Here is a 15,228-nt window from a genome sequence, read left to right on the forward strand (position 1 = left end):
TCTGCAGGCCAGAAGGGAGTGGCAGGATATATTTAAAGTGATGAAAGAGAAAAACCTACAACCAAGATTACTCTATGCAGCAAGGCTCTCATTCAGATTTGATGGAGAAATCAAAAGCTTTACAGACAAGCAAAAGCTAAGAGAATTCAGCACCACCAGATCAGTTTTGCAACAAATGCTGAAAGAACTTCTCTAGGCAGGAAACACAAGAGAAGAAAAAGACCTACAAAAACAAACCCAAAACAATTAAGAAAATGGTAATAGGAACATACATATCAATAATTACCTTAAATGTAAATGGATTAAATGCTCCAACCAAAAGACACAGACTGGCTGAAGGATACCAAAACAAGACCTGTATATATGTTGTCTACAAGAGACCCACTTCAGACCTAGAGACAAGTACAGACTGAAAGTGAGGGGATGGAAAAAGATATTCCATGTGAATGGAAATCAAAAGAATGCTGGAGGAGCAATACTCATATCAGACAAAATAGACCTTAAAATGAAGACTATTATAAGAGACAAAGAAGGACACTACATAATGATCAAGGGATCACTCCAAGAAGAAGATATAACAATTGTAAAATTTATGTACCCAGCATAGGAGCCCTTCAATATAAAAGGAAAAGGTTAACAGCCATATAATGGGAAATTGACAGTAACACAATAATAGTGGGGGATTTTAACACTCCGCTTACACCAATGGGTAGATCATCCAGAAAAAAAATTAATAAGGAAACACAAGCCTTAAATGACACATTAGACCAGATAGACTTAATTGATATTTACAGGACATTCCATCTGAAAGCAGTAGAATACAATTTCTTCTCAAGTGCACACAGAACATTCTCCAGGGTAGATTGCATCTTAGGTCACAAATAAAGCCTCAGTAAATTGAAGAAAATTGAAATCGTATGAAGCATCTTTTCAGAGCACAACGCTATGAGATTAGAAATCAATTACAGGAAAAAACCTGTAAAAACAGAAACACTTGAAGGCTAAATAACATGCTACTAAGTAACCAAGAGATCACTGAAGAAATCAAAGAGGAAATCAAATAATACCTAGAAACAAATGACAATGAAGACCCAAAACCTATGGGATGCAGCAAAACTGTTCTAAGAAGGAGGTTTATAGCCATACAATCCTACCTCAAGAAACAAGAAAAATCTCAAATAAAAAACCTAAGCTTACACCTAAAGGAACTAGAGAAAGAAGAACAAACAAAACCCAAAGTTAGTAGAAGGAAAGAAATCATAAAGATTAGAGCAGAAATAAATGAAATAGAAATGAAAAAAACAAAAGCAAAGTCAATAAAACAAAAACGTGGTTCTTTGAGAAGATAAACAAAATTGATAAAACTTTAGCCAGACGCATTAAGAAAAAAAGGGAGAGGACTCAAATCAATAAAATTAAAAGTGAAAAAGAAGAAGTTACAACTGACACCTCAGAAATACAAAGGACCATAAGAGACTACTACAAGCAACTATATGCCAATAGAATCTACAACATGGAAGAAATGGACAAATTCTTAGAAATGTACAAACTTCCAAGACTGAACCAGGAAGAAATAGAAAATATGAACAGACCAATCACAAGCACTGAAATTGAAACTGTGATTAAAAATCTTCAAACAAACAAAAGTCCCAGACCAGAAGACTTCACAGGCAAATTCTATCAAACATTTAGAGAAGAACTAACTCTTACCCTTCTCAAAGTTTTCCAAAAAATTGCAGAGGGAAGAACACTCCCAAACTCATTCTATGAGGCCACCGTAACCTTGATACCAACACTAGACAAAGATACCACAAAAAAAGAAAATTACAGGCCAATATCACTGATGAACATAGATGCAAAAATCCTCAACAAAATACTAGCAACCCGAATCCAACTACATATTAAAAGGATCATACACCATGATCAAGTGGGATTTATCCCAGGGATGCAAGGATTCTTCATCATATGAAAATCAATCAATATGATACACCATATTAACAAATTGAAGAATAAAAACCATCTGAATAGATGCAGAATCTTTCAACAAAATTCAACATGGATTTATGATTTTAAAAAAACTCTCCAGAAAGTGGGCATAGAGGGGACCTACCTCCACATAATAAAGACCATATACGACAAACATTATTCTCAATGGTGAGAAACTGAAAGAATTTCCTCTAAAATCAGGAATAAGACAAGGGTGCCCACTCTTACCACTATTATTCAACATAGTTTTGGAAGTCCTAGCCACAGAAATCAGAGAAGAAAAAGAAATAAAAGGAATCCAAATTGGCAAAGAAGAAGGAAAACTGTCACTGTTTACAGATAACATGATACTATACATAAAGAATCCTAAAGATGTTACCAGAAAACTACTAGAGCTAATCAATGGATTTGGTAAAGTAGCAGGATACAAAGGAATATCTTGCATTCCTATACACTAATGATGAAAAATCTGAAAGAGAAATTAAGGAAACATTCCCATTTACCAATGCAACAAAAAGAATAAAATACCTAGGAATAAATCTACCTAAGGAGGCAAAAGACCTGTATGCAGAAAACTATAAGACACTGATGAAAGAAATCAAAGACAACACAAACAGATTGAGAGATATACCATGTTCTTGGATTGGAAGAATCAACACTGTGAAAATGACTATACCACCCAGAGCAATCTACAGATTCCATGCAATCGCTCTCAAACTACCAACTGTGTTTTTCACAGAAATAGAACAAAAAATTTTACAATTTGTATGGAAACACAAAAGACCTCGAATAGCAAAAGCAATCTTGAGGAAAAAAGAACAGATGGAGGAATCAGGTTCCCTGACTTCAGACTATACTACTAAGCTCCAGTAACCAAGACAGTATGGTACTGGCACAAAAACAGAAATATAGATAAATGGAACAGGATAGAAAGCCCATGGATAAACCCACGCACATATGGTCACCTAATCTATGACAAAGGAGGTCAGAATATACAATGGAGCAAAGACAGCCTCTTCAATAAGTGGTGCTGGAAAAACTGGACAGCTACATGTAAAAGAATGAAATTAGAACACTCCCTAACACCATACACAAAAATAAACACAAAATGGATTAAAGACCTAAATGTAAGGCTAGGCACTATAAAACTCTTAGAGGAAAACAAGCAGAACACTCTCTGACATAAATTGCAGCAAGATCGTTTATGGCTCCCCTCCTACGGTAATGAGAATAAAAACAAAAATAAACAAAGGGGACTTAATTAAACTTCAAAGCTTTTGCTCAGCAAAGGAAACCATAAACAAGATAAAAAGACAACCCTCAGAATGGGAGACAATACTTGCAAAAAATTGCTACCAAAAAGGGATTTGTCTCCAAAATTTACAAAGAGCTCATGTGGCTCAATATCAAACAAATCAATCAAAAAAATGGTCAGAAAACCTAAATAGACATTTCTCCAAAGAAGACATACAGATGGCCAACAAACCCATGAAAATATGCTCAACATCACTAATTATTAGAGAAATGCAAATCAAAACTACAATGAAATATCACCTTACACCAGTCAGAATGGCCTTCATCACAAAATCTACAAACAATAAATGCTAGAGAGGGTGTAGAGAAAAGGGAACCCTCTTGCACTGTTGATGGGAATGTATATTGAACCAGCCTTAAAAAACTAAGAACTACCATGTGACACAGCAATCCCACTATACAGAGAGAAAACCATAATTCAAAAAGACACATGCACCCCAATGTTCGTTTTAGCACTATTTACAACAGCCAGGACATGGAAACAACCTAAATGTCCATCAACAGAGGAATGGATAAAGAAGATATGGTACATATATACAATGGAATATTACTCAGCCAAAAAAAGGAATGAAATTGGGTCATTTGTAGAGATGTAGATGGATATAGAGATGGGCATACAGAGTGAAGTAAGTCAGAAAAAGAAACACAAATATCATTATTAGCACATATATGTGGAATTTGAAAAAAGATTGGTATAGACAATCTTATTTATAAAGCAGAAATAGAGACACAGATGTAGAGAACAAGCCTATGGATACCAAGCAGAAGGGGGTGTCAGATAAATTAGGAGATTGGAATTGACATATAAACACTATTGATAATATGTATAAAATAGAGAACTAATGAGAGCTTACTGTGTAGCACAAGGAAGTCTAATCAGAGCTCTGTGGTGACCTAAATGGGAAGGAAATCCAGAAAAGAGGGGATATATGTTTACATATAGCTGATTTACTTTGCTGTACAGTAGAAACTAATACAACATTGTAAAGCAACTATATACCAATAAAAATTTAAAAATAAAATAAAATAGATGTAAATGTTTCTTTTTTAAAATTGACTTTCACAAAAGCTTAATAAAATTACCCCCATTTTCAAAAAGTATTCTGATAATTCAAGTTCTAGTTATGAATGGTTACCCTGTGTTTTCCCTTTCTTTATGTTTCTTGGTACGTATTATTTTATGCATGATAATATGATTAAACTTCTATGATTAGATTTATTTCAAATAAAATCAACCTAGATATAAAATAAGTAAATAAACATTTAGAAAATATATATATGTATGTATAACTGAATCAGTGTGCTGTACACCCGAAACTAACACAACATTGTAAAGCAACTATACTTCAATAAAAGAGTTAAATAGTAAAAAATTAAGTATTATAAATTATATGATTAAAATATTAAAATTGCATGGTATATTATAAGTATTAAAATTATTATTTTAAAGTTGTGTATCATATATGATAAATTTGCATTTCCAGAATAATTTACTTTTGCTTATGGCAATTGCCTGATTCAATTGTTTCTGATGAACTGTCCCCTGCAAAATAATGTAAAAGTTGGGCAAAATATTTTTTACTGAGAACCAATTAGGCAGCAAGAATTCAGGGGGCCCAAATTTAAAGAGAAGAGGGAGGAATATAGAAGTAGACCCAGGATTTCCTGGCACATTTTTTCCCAATTCATTTATAGATTCTAATGAAACACACAAAATACCTGGCACAGAGCAGAGGGAGCTGCTGAGAGAGCCAAGAAGCCAAGCAAAGTTTTCAGGGTCTCTTGGAGCTAGGAAGATAAAATTGAACTGTAGCTCAGGGTCTGCCAAGGACAGGCCAGGTCTAGCCTGCTGAAAGCATTCTTATGCTAGAAGAACCTGTTACCTAACAGCACCTGAAAGCCCCTGGTCATCTTCCAGTTAGTAAATCCCATCAGGACATTTACAAAGAAGTCTGATTGGGATAAAAAAAATAATGGCCCATGTGTCCCCATAAGAAAACAGGTAGCAAGTTTCCACCAGCTGTAAAATCATTGCCAAAGGGAATTTCCTTATCTGACAAAGATACAAAAATTCACAGCCAGTACTATATTTTAACCATGAAATATTGCAAGCTTTCTCTCTGAATCTGGAACGAAATAGGGATGCCTGTTCCTGACCAGTGCAACAATGCAAGAAATGGAATAAAAATAAGGATTGGAAAGAAAGAAATGTAAAGTGCTGGGTTTTTTTTTGTTGTTAATGGCATAGTTATTATATAGAAAATACAATAGTTCATTCAGATACTTCATTGGAATTATGAGTTGACTTTATTGAAAGGTTGCTGGGTAGAAGGACAATATTCATAAATCAGTTACTTCTTTTTATATCAGCAATATTTAATTAGAAAAGGAAAATTTGATCATGATTTTGATTCTTCCCAAATTTATTTGTAGATTCAATACAATTCCAAATAAAATCACAGCATGTATTTTTGAGGGAAACTGATGAACAATGTATAAAATTTATATGAAAATGGAGAAAGCAAATAGTCAAGACAATCTTGAGAAAGAACAAAGTCGGAAGACATACTTCATCACATCTACACTCATTTTAAATCTACAGTGATTACAACAGAGAGTGTTAGTTCAAAGATAGCAAAGTATATAAATGGCACAGAATAGACCACAAACAGAGAAAAGACAGTTTTTCAATAAAAAGTGCTTTGTCAACTGAATACTCAGGCAGAAAAACATGTCTCTTACTCCTACTCATACCATCATAGAAGATCTATCTTAAACGAGCTAAATATGAAAAATACAACAAAATTTCTAGAAAATATTATGGGAAAATATGCTTTGGGGGTTGGCAAACATTACTTGTTTAAGGCACAAAAGGCACTAGCTATAGGGACAAGATTCATAAATTGGACTGCCTTAAATTAGGAACATGTGCTACATTCAAATATGTCATTTAAAAAAGTAACAAAGCAGTCACAGAGAGGACCAGATGGTCTCTCCATGTATCCAACAGAGGACTCAGATCCAGAATACATAAGCAACTTCTACAAAAACGCAGACAACATAATAGGAGAAAGAACAAACGGAGGATGTGCTCAACATCGTCAGAAAAATGCAAATTAAAAGCACAGAGAAGCACCAATACACACTCACCAGAATGTCTAATAAAAAAAAACCCTAAAAATACCATGTACTGATAAGGACGGGGAGCAAGTGGAATCTAATATTCTGCTGGTGGGAGTGTAAAGGAACATAATCACTTTGGAAAATTATCTACTAATGTTGAACATTAGGACTAAGAAAGTTCATCCCTAGCTGTATATCAGTCAGAAATATGTATTTATGTACACCAAAAACAAAACCAGGAACTATGTACAAGAATTTTCCTAGCATAGTTATTAATAATGATTATTATTAGGAAATTACTTTTCAGTCCAAATGTCCATCAGCAGTAGAATGGGTACACGAACTGTGGCACAGTCACATAATGATACTCGGAGGAACAAAATGAGCAAATTCTGCTACTTGCAACATCATGGTTGGGTCACATAGTATAATATTGGGGAAAATAAGACAGGCAGACTCACAAAAATCACATGATGTGTTTCCACTTAAGAAAAGTTCAAAAGCAAATAAAACTCTCTATGGTGTTAGAAGTCAGTGGCTTCCAGAGGGCATGGAAGAGATTGGGCTTCTGGGTAGTGAGGTTTTTGTGAAAATTCATCAGGCTATGTACTTATGATTTATGACATATTTGCATATGTGTCTATACAAATATTTATTTTAAAATAAGAAGTTGCCAAGCTTAAACACTGTAACTATAATATTTAGGATCTGGAAGAAAAGTTAAGAAGCATCTTATTCAAAGGTGCTGTTCTATGGGTTGAACACTGAAATGCAGTGACTAAATGGAATGTCTGTGGTTGAATCCATGACAGAACTGGAGTAGAACGAGGTCCCTGGGGTTTTCCGGTACGTGGAGCACCTTTCAGCTTTCCCTGTCAATTTAAACCACTTGTGTTCCCTTCAGTTTTAAATGCCTTTTCCATAAATGATGAAAGGTAAGAAGTCCCAGCAATGGATATAGAAAGGTAATTCCTTAAAGAAACTTGCTAGTCTGTGCTGTCATTTATGTAAAAGACTAAAAGAAAATTCTCTTATGATTCATTCAACTCTGACACTCTGAAGTGCGATCCCCTAATACACATTCATCCTACCTATGTGGGAGATGAGCAGAGCAAACATATTATCTCGAGGTTTACATTGTTCCTCAGAGAAGCAGTGATGATACGACTGCACAGTGATCATTATACTTACTAATAATAACATTAATGATTTCTAAGTATGTGAATCTCACATCTTTCAATTGGAGACTTCCTCATGCATAAAACCTGAATTTTCTTGTATCAATCCAGCAGTGATGAAGAGCTCAACTAAGGGAGCCATCTCTCCCAGACAGTTGGTGAGTGCCCAGAAATCACTGCCTGCAGAGGTTATGATTCAGGAGAGTGAAGGTATAAGAGAGATTTGCATTTCAGGTAGTTTTTCTTAGCATGTTAATATTTAAGGTATATGTTTAATTATATTCTCATCTTTTGGGGCTGAGTAATGAGACGATGAATTGCTATTTTGAGAACCATTTTGTTCATAGATAGCATTTCTATTTATGTCTGCTTTTATTAATGTGATTCACACCACCCAGTTTGTTGTGCTACACATTTCTTTCAGTTCTTTCAGCACAAAATGTCATTAAGAGTGGAATTTACTGAACTCTGTGCCCAGCGCTGTGCTTGGACATGACCCATGCCCATTTCCAGCAGGGCCAGCTGAGAGTGTTCCTGGGCCTCAGGGGACAGGAAAAAGGATAAGAAGCTTCAGGTGTCTTCCCCATATTCCAGCCCCCATGCCTAATCTCCCAATGCAGACTACCCAGGAGTCTTCCTGACCTTCACCACTGTGTAGGAAGATGAAGAGCTTCCAAATGGCCCTGAGCCCACCAATCCAGGTGGTCTTGTCTTCTCATAAGTCCACATGACAGCCAAGCTGCCACCTTGCTGCCTTTTCCCTAGGAGAGAGGAAGGAGAAGTAGAAGGTAATTTAATCTATTCATCAATTGAGTCAACAAAAACATTCAGTGCTAGCTATGGACTGGGCATTTCACCATGTGCAGGAGATGCAAAGTTAAGTCATAATAGTACTTGCTTTCTAGATCCACAGCTCATGGAGAGGACATATGGAGAAACAAGTGCTTACCAAATATTTAATCATGATGAGTGGAATCAATAGATTATTTCAGATCCTGCCTGATCAAGCTGGAGTCCTCCTCCTGAGTGCAGCAGAGCTCAGCACAGAACAGAGGCTGGTGCCAGACCATGGTCAGCCATCTTCTTCCCAGGCGGGCATGCACCCCTCATTCTCTGCCCCCTACATGAGGCATCAACACCAGCCTGAAGTCAGTCAGCAGTTCACAGACAATCTCTTGCCCTCATCCTGAGGGTCTCCAGTCTCCTGAAATCGGTTCTGTTTCTCCTCATCCATTCCCACTAGCAATCTCCAAGCAGAGATTGTAGGAGGCCTTGGAGCTCACCAAGTCACATAACCCTAACAATGGAGGAAATGGGCCTCTTAAGGCTAAAGGGCATTGCCAGAACAGTGGTTACCAACAGAGTCAGAGTAAGAGGTGAAGATTTCCAGGTTTGTTATTTACAGCACAACTGTTCTCTTTTACTTATTTGTGTCTGACTGTCACCAAGAAAAAAAATTCTCGATTTTAGATTATGGAAAATATAACTGCTGCCTCATTAGCTGGACCCTTCAAAATGGAGGGCATTTTGTACATAGCATATAAGATTTCTATTGTCAAACAAAAAACACACCCACGTTTAGGTGAGGAGAGACTTTATTCAAAAGGATTATTGTAATTAGTGTTTCTGAACCCAAGTTCATGTGTTCAATGCACAGTGAGACCAAATAAACCAAAACGTCAGCAATTAGAACAGAAAAATATTTACTGATCAAGAGCATGCCAACTGAGAAGATGGGAGACTTAAGTTTGTCTCAGATTCATCTTACTGGCTGGCCAGGGCTTAAGGTTTTTAAAGGCAAAAACGGAAAAAAGGGAAAGTGGGTCTCATAGTGCATGATCAGCTCATTCACAATTCTCCAATTAGTGCATGGTGAGGTAACAGGTTGATGTTTCAGGAGTCAACATCATCAGCCTTCTGATCCCAACAGGTCTGGGGTCTACCTACATGCTTGTGGTCAGCAGTTTCCATCTGGTAGGAGTCTTGTTTCTTTTCCTTTTTTTTTCCCCCAACATTTTGTATCTTTAATAACATACACAATGGTTACCAGCCATATTCATAACAAAAGTTATTCATAAAATGTATCTATAAATAACATTTTTTCCTTTTCGGTGTGAAAAGCTTGAGAATGTCCCAGTGTGTGGGGGGGAGTGTTGAGGGGGACAGGGGTTTGAAATAGAGAACCTGGCTTCCCCAAAGCCTAAACCCCCAAATCCCTTCCCTCCACCTTGGCCTCAGCACAACCCCTCAGTAGGAACAGGGATCAGAGGGTCTGTATGACTCTGGGGCTGGGACGAATCTCTTGCTTATGATATAGTGTTACACTTAAGTGAGGTCATGACAGAATAAAGAGTGGGGGTAGAGTAATGGTGAAAGAAAAGGGGATAAGGGTGGGGAAAGAAACCAAAAACCATCCCCTTTCCTTTATTTCTTACCCTCAAGTCTTTCAGCAACCAGACCTGGGAGTGGAGAAGGGTTTGTGTCAGTGGAGGAAGAAGACATTAAGCTAACAGACTTCCTGACCTCACTGGCTGCCCTGGCTCCCAGCCTTCAACCTCTGCATCTGGGGAGCCAGGGCTGGGGGGAAGTCTGGGAAGGGCTAGGGAGATCTGGAGGAGGGGGCTCTGCCCTCTCCCCTCATAAAATTCAGGCTCCCCCTACCACTTTCTTGGCCCAGAAAGAGGCCTGGGGATTCTAAAAATGAGAGGGAATTATCAGAGAGGAAAAACAGTTAAGAACTATGTAAATATGTATCATAAATAGGCCTAAGAAATTAATTGCAGAGAACCTCTGATAAACGGCAAAAGGAGGTGAGTGAGAGGAGAGTGTCTCCTGTCCTCGGGGAATGATGGGAATGGGGAAGGAGAAGAAGGCAGCAAGGAGGTGAGGGGGGGTGGGGAGGGAGAGAGAGACAGAGAGACAGAGAGAGAGAGAGCACGCTCGGGCAGACAGACACGCTCCTCTCCTCACCCGCCTTTATCTCCTCAACTCTTCTCAAATAACGTTCAGGAGAGCAGATTATCTACCTCACTCATCTCTCCCCAAATGTCAGATTGTTCTGAGCAGGCCCCACAAGATAGTGGGTCAGTGAGTCTCTGGGGGAGACTGTTTCCTTGGGAGGGGCAGGTGGCCGGCAGTCTGGAGGAGGCAGGGGTGGGATGGGGCCAGGTGGGGGATGAAGGAGGGAAGGAGGGAGCAGGCAGGCTGGCCAATCTCTGCCCCCTTTATCCTGGCTCCCCCCTACCTCCCTGGGCCTCAGCAGAGATCCCTCGACAGGCCTGGGCATGAGCAAGGCGTGTGCCAATGTTAAACAAAAGTTAAAAGGGTGAAATAGTAGAAAAATATTAGAATGTATAGCTGAGCCAGCCCACCCTCTCACTGTCGCAGAGAAGCCCATTGGGGGTTGGCCCCTGTCTGCTGCCTGGGGAGACTATGAGTGCGCTGGGCTGTGGGTCCCGTCAGATGGTGGAGGTTTTGTCTGTCCCATCTGTGGTAAGAAAGGGAGGAAGGCAGGAAGCTCAGGAGCTGGTGGGAGGCCCAAGAAAAGGTGCTCAGGTAGCCTGTCATCCCAGTCAGGCCCTCCCTGGAGTCCGGCCTCCCCTGTGGACCCCTCAGGATGACTCTGGCTTGCTCAGTTCAGAGGTGGAGACACTGCTGTGTAGGTGGGAGGTGGGTCAGGGAAAGAGGAAATGCTCACCACCCAAGGCGTGTTCTGTCATGTTCAGACACAGAGACTCCAGAGTGGGATTGATCTCCAGGTCAGGCCCAGGGACTGGGCAGTCTGGAGGGAACATGAGAATGGCTCGGGGGGACAAGTGGACCGGGAGCGAGTGGGTGCGCCGCACAGAGCTGCAGCTCTGGCTGGGCATGCTGTCGTTGCCACCAGGGTTGGCGAACCACAGGTTCTGTCGACCCTGTCCCCCAAGGCTGGGGCTGGTGAGGGCATGTCAAGGGGAGATGCCCCCAATACCCGAGGGGCTCAGAAGGCCCATTCTGCCAGGCAGAAAGGCCCGGGGAGGCATTGGGAACTGCCGCTGGGTCCGCCGGGCCACCCCCATCCCTACAGAGCCAGCTATGGGGAGTGAGTTGGAGCCGAATGCCCAGCCTTTCTGCTGCCGGTGGTTCTGCATCTCTAGTGTGGCTTTGTGTAGGAAGGTGTGGAGGAGCTTCAGCATTTGCTGTTTCCAGGACAGCAGCCGTTTCTTCTGTGTCTCCGTGAAAGCCTCATGAGTAAGGCAGTTTTCGATGAACTGGAGGTAACTGGTGATTCTTTCCTCATCTGGTCAGGACACTAGCAGCTGTGTGCACACTTTGCCCGTCACCCGTGGAAACTGACTGGGGATGTCTCAGTCAGCGCCGGGAGCCGGGGTTGGCTCACTGTCACCAGTGGGAGCTGGAGCTGGTGGAGGGGGTAGCCCTCTGCAGCTGGAGGGTCCTTGGCCTCACTACCCTTATCTGTGCCAGGGTGAGCCAGGGGAGGCTCTGCACCTGGCAGCGGTGGCTCCCCCCTGGCCCCTGTCCTTGGCAGTAGAGGTGGTGGTGGTGGCAGCAGCCACAGTGGCCTGGAGGACACTGTAGGCCCTCATGGGGGTGATGATGATCTGCTGTATCTCCTGCAGAGCATTTGGCAGATTCCCTTCCAGCACATCCTTCTCCAGGGATTTGAGGACACTCTGCCTCTCTCATAGCCTCTGGATGCTCAGGGCTATCTTGTGGCGGGCACCTTTGGTCACATTCTGAGACTCCAAGTGCTGCTCAGTCAGTGTCATCATCTCCTCATAGCTCATCTGTGAGAAGAGGGCCGTGTACTTGTGGAAGCAGAGGCTCTTACGCCATGAGGGCACATCTTTCATGCCACTGCCGTCCTCCTGGAAAGTGTTCTGGCTGGAGCCCTGCTCCTCCATCTGCTCACTGCCAGAGGAGGCCACGCTGCTCTGGGGCGAGAGGGGTGCGTGGTCGGGCATGGTGAAAGCAGCCCAGGCCCTAAGTTCCTCTGGACTCGGCCATTCACCAGGGGCCTGGGGCTTTGTGGGGATGAGCAACATGGAGTGCTTCAGTGGGCTGGGGTGGATTTGGCAGGGGAGACCTGCATTTGTGTTGCTCCCAATACTGTTGATGGCTGGCAGCACTGAGCTGGGTGGGTGGAAGGGCATTTGTCCATTTTCCTTGGGTGGCTTGTCCAGCCAGGCTGGTCCTGCCTCCCCAGGGCCCAGCTCTGCAGGGCTGCCCCACTCATTTGAGCCCTGGCTTGAGTGGTAGGTGGGCTCAGGCTGGGTGCGGAAGCCACTAGCTAGCTGGTCTTCCAAGTGGCTCAGCCAGAGGGCCAGCGTACTGTGGTCCTCCAGCGTGGTGGCCGGGTGGATGAGGGCATAGGAGAGCACCTGGTGGCTCTTCTTGATGAAGGCATTGCTCTCAATCGAGTAGGCCAGCCATTTCTGCAGCATCCTCATGTACTCCTATTTGGCCTCTGTGTTACCCAGCTGAAGCAGGGGTAGGTGGGACAGCAGGAGGGACACCACCCTCTCTTTGGACTCCTGCTGCCACTGGCTGACAATGGCAGCACTGTTGCCCTCTGACTCCAGCAGGTGAATGTCATTGTAGTCTGCCAGTGAGTGTTCCAGGGAGAGCTGCAGGAAGCGGGCCTGGATGTGGGTGACCAGTTTCAGAAGTGACAGCAGGGCCACTGTCTGTTCACACTCATTCCATTCCTTGAACCAGCCAGCGAGGATGCCCACATGGTCTCGGAACATCATGGTGCCAGGCCTGGGGCCAAGGTGGGGGGGACAGTGGTGACGAGGGCCAGTGCTGTCACATGGTCTCAGCTCCAGGTTCCTGTAACCTCTCCCCTGAGGGCCAGGGCTTGAGGACGTTCCCTGGCATGGTGGCAATGGGTGGTGAAGGGAGGAGGACACCTGCTCACATTGAGAGAGGTCTTGGTCTAGCCACTCCTCTCCAGACTCCTCAACAGATCCTCAGTGGGACAGTTGAACAGAGTGAACTGGCCTGGCTGTCAATTCCTCACAGGCTAACTCCAATCGATTGGTAGTGGCTGTCTGGAACACTGCAGTGAGAAGGGTCCACCTCAGCCTCCGCTGTTGCTGCTGCCCTGGCCTCCTCAGGCAGCCGCCACTGCCGTCACCCCCTTTCTGGCCCACGAACTCCCTTCCCTCCTCCCACACGGACCACCACTGCCACCACTGCCCGGGAGTCTTGTTTCTTAAGAGCAACTTAGGAATGTGCATCAGACGGTGTTATATATGCCCTTCATGGAGGAACTAAAGATTTTGTGACTCTGCTATACTACAGCTGATCTATTATTTAAATTGTTCCCAGTTATCCTGGCCCAACTGCTATCCTTTGTTATTTCATGTTCACATTCTTCTAATTGTTAACTCTAGAGCCAACCTTTTGAGACTCAGGGAAGGCCTGAGAGACTAAAGCAAAAACTTTTTACTTCAAAAGATGGGGGCACAGCACCTGGAATATGGCTTCAATCCTCCCTTTTCTTTGATACTTCTTAATCCTGAGGGTGACAACTGCTTTAGCTACTTCCTGCTGAACAAGGGTGACGTTAAAAATGGTGAGGATTAGAGGAAAATCACAGACTTTGTTTTCAAAGAATTTTCTTTTCCCAAACGGCACTCTTGAATCCTGCAAAATAAGCAGTCTTTCTCTTTCTTTTCCCTGGCTTGCCATTGTTTCTTTTTGTAATCACAACTCAATAGGAAAAATAAAAAGATTAATATAGAAAGGGGATGGGGCTTCCCTGGTGATGCAGTGGTTGAGAATCCACCTGCCAATGCAGGGGACACAGGTTCGAGCCCTGGTCTGGGAAGATCCCACATGCTGCGGAGCAACTGGGCCCGTGAGCCACAACTACTGAGCCTGCGCGTCTGGAGCCTGTGCTCCGCAATAAGAGAGGCCACGATAGTGAGAGGCCTGCACACCGCTATGAAGAGTGGCCCCCACTCGCCGCAACTAGAGAAAGCCCTCGCACAGAAACGAAGACCCAACACAGCCAAAAATAAATAAATAAATAAATAAATTTATTTAAAAAAAAAAAAGAAAGGGGAATGTACAAGCCTTTTACATAATCAAAAGGTCCTGGTCATGGAAGTGGCAAGAAATCCAACCTATGACACCTGAACAAGTGTTTGTGTCATCTTTAGTTAACTGTATTATCTTTTTTCCTCCCTTATATAAAACTATTTGAACTCACAGCTCTTTTGCACTTTGTTGAAGTGCCTGTTGAACTAGCTCAGAGTCTTCCTCTAGCTTATCTTTTGGCTAGCTGTCTTCTACCTCTATAACTGAACTTGGGGGCTTGAATTCTAATTCCTGGCATATGTAATCATCAGTATCTGTGTTGTCTCAGATTTTATATTTTTTCTACTAACTCTAGTTTTCCAACTGTGCTATAATTGTACCAGATTCCCATGTTATTCATTTGGAAAGTGTTGTTGTTTTCATGTAAATCAGGCAAAATTACCTACTCATTGCTGGTGACTTCCAGCAAATTTTCCCTTTCTCATATACCATATGTTGTTCTGTACTGGCATCTTTACTTTGGGCCAGGTTAGAGTGGTCTCTGAGTCCCACTGAGTATTAAGGGCACAACCTAATATTG

General features: G+C 42.3%; 1 pseudogene; it reads right to left on the bottom strand.

Moving 5' to 3' along the window:
* Positions 1-11,041: 11,041 nt before the first annotated feature.
* LOC137764974 (protein Smaug homolog 2-like) lies at positions 11,042-13,354 on the bottom strand (annotated as a pseudogene).
* Positions 13,355-15,228: the final 1,874 nt, after the last annotated feature.

Source organism: Eschrichtius robustus, chromosome 5 (assembly GCF_028021215.1).
Source record: "Eschrichtius robustus isolate mEscRob2 chromosome 5, mEscRob2.pri, whole genome shotgun sequence".
Classification (NCBI taxonomy): Eukaryota; Metazoa; Chordata; class Mammalia; order Artiodactyla; family Eschrichtiidae; genus Eschrichtius; species Eschrichtius robustus.